Raw genomic sequence first — 2,605 nt, forward strand, 5'->3', positions numbered from 1 at the left:
AAGGGAACAACGTATGTTGTTATGCGGTCTGACCGATAAAGATATTCGTAGAATATGTAGGAGCCAATATGAGCATCCAGGTTCCGCTATTGGTTATTGACCGGAGACATGTCTCGGTCATGTCTACATTGTTCTCGAACCGTAGGGTTCGCACGCTTAAGGTTTCGATGACAGTTATATTATGAGTTTATGAGTTTTGATGTACCGAAGTTTGTTCGGAGTCCCGGATGTGATCACGGACATGACGAGGAGTCTCGAAATGGTCGAGACATAAAGATTGATATATTGAAAGCCTATGATTGGATATCGGAAGTGTTCCGGGTGAAATCGGGATTTTACCGGAGTACCAGGAGGTTACCGGAACCCCTCGGGAGGTATATGGGCCTTAGTGGGCCTTAGTGGAAGAGAGGAGAGGTGGCTATAGATGGGCCGCGCGCCCCTCCCCCCTTGGTCCGAATAGGACAAGGAGAGGGGGGCGGGCCCCCTTCCTCCTCTCTCTCTCCTCTTTTCCCCCCTTCGCGAATCCTATTCCAACTAGGAAAGGGGGGAGTCCTACTCCCAGAGGGAGTAGGACTCCTCCTGGCGCGCCTCCTCTTGGCCGGCCAGCCCCCCCCCCCACCTTTTGAGCCTTTATATACGGAGGCAAGGGGCACCCCTAGAGACACAAGTTGATCCATGTGATCATATTCTTAGCCATGTGCGGTGCCCCCTTCCACCATAGTCCTCGATAATATTGTAGCGGTGCTTAGGCGAAGCCCTGCAACAGTAGAACATCAAGATCGTCACCACGCCGTCGTGCTGACGGAACTCTTCCCCGACACTTTGCTGGATCGAAGTCCGGGGATCGTCATCGAGCTGAACGTGTGCTAGAACTCGGAGGTGCCATAGTTTCGGTGCTTGATCGGTCGGGCCGTGGAGACGTACGACTACATCAACCAAGTTAACGCTTCCGTTGTCGATCTACAAGGGTACGTAGATCACACTCTCCCCCTCTCATTGCTATGCGTCACCATGATCTTGCGTGTGCGTACGAAATTTTTTGAAATTACTACGAAACCCAACAGCAGTCCAGTGTGCCGCTCACCGGCTGGCGCCCTCTCCTCTTGCGCGATGGCATGCTCCGGTCTAGTATGCGCCTAGTCGTCCGACATCCTCTTCTCTCGCATGCTGGCGTGCTCCAGTCCAGTTCGCCCTCGGCTGGCTGGCGTGCTCTCCTCTCGCGTGATGGAATTGGAGGCAAGTGCAATTCCAGCACCCACCACCAGGTCAGTTCATGTCTGCCTACATGCCTGCGATCTGCTTGTGTTTATGCCAATATGGTTTTCCTTGTTCACCGACAGCCTCTAGTGGCAGTTTACATAATCTGTCCACCTCCTCACGTTTAATGCTCACCAACTAACCCACATTGAACGATCACAGTCGATGAATGAATGCATTGGAACGTTCCAGACACACCACAAACTAGTGCAGAGCAGAGATCCAACGCGTTTCTCCCTTTAGTTTGGCTTGCTTGTTTGTTTGTGTTCAACTTCAGCACTGTCTTTCTTCAAGTAACATAATATGATCAAGTCAAGCCATTGGATGCTAGTCCTAGGTTAAAGAGGACTTTGTTCGGTCAAGTCTCAAGTCAAGCAAAATTAGTACTCTCTCTTGCACTTTTGTTATCTACTCTAGTGGCCTTTGGTCGGTCAAGTCAAGCTCTACACTGAATCACTCTAGCAGGGTCAACTCCCCTCGGCCGGCGCTTGCCTCTACCACCCTGCTGCTCCGCCTCGTCTGCCGAAACGCTACTGTTTTTTCTCATCACTACTATTTTTCTTTCATGTGTGAAGATGGAAAGGGAAAAAATTAATGTGGTGTTTTGCAGTGGTAGTTTTGATCTGAAGAAAAGCTATTGAAAGCATAATGTGGTAATTTATGCGTAAACATGGTAGTATACCAGTGGCGGAGCTTCGAAGAAAATACTAGGCGGGCAACTCAAAGGAGAGTACCAAAAGTTTTAAGATTCTCAACCATACTATCCGGGTTTTTTCATCAATTGATTGAATTTCAGAGTATTCAAAGTGTTATAAATAGCTGACAACTCGAGGGAAATTGGCATTGATTGATAAATGTGCATTTTAGGAGAAAAGAAAAGTACATATGAGGCTCAGCAGCCAGCAGTGCTCGTTGAATCTGGTGTTGCTACATACATGTCGTCAGTTACCATGAGGAGAGAGTATTCTGGCTTGGCCTGATCATCTAAACCTGCTGCTTAGTACTACAGGTGGTGGGCTGGGTTGGCTTCTGATGCATAGTTGAAATAAAAGAGCACAAATCCTGGGCGGGCCAGAACCCAGTTTTGCCTTAAAGAAGCTCCGCCCTGTAGTATACACACCTTATACCTGGTAACTTATGTACACAAACCGTAGACCTGATAACTTCATACAAACACCACAATAAGTTCGACCAGATAAAATTTTGTTCAAACATGTGCACTCAAAAACTTTTGTTTACATAATATGGTGATATATGCACCAAAGAACTAATAACTTAGATACAAATACCGTGGTAACTGTGACCTTGAGGAAAAAACTTGTTGAAAACAACTCCGGTAAGTGTAAAT

The sequence above is a fragment of the Triticum dicoccoides genome, chromosome 7A (genome assembly GCF_002162155.2).
Source record: "Triticum dicoccoides isolate Atlit2015 ecotype Zavitan chromosome 7A, WEW_v2.0, whole genome shotgun sequence".
Lineage (NCBI taxonomy): Eukaryota > Viridiplantae > Streptophyta > Magnoliopsida > Poales > Poaceae > Triticum > Triticum dicoccoides.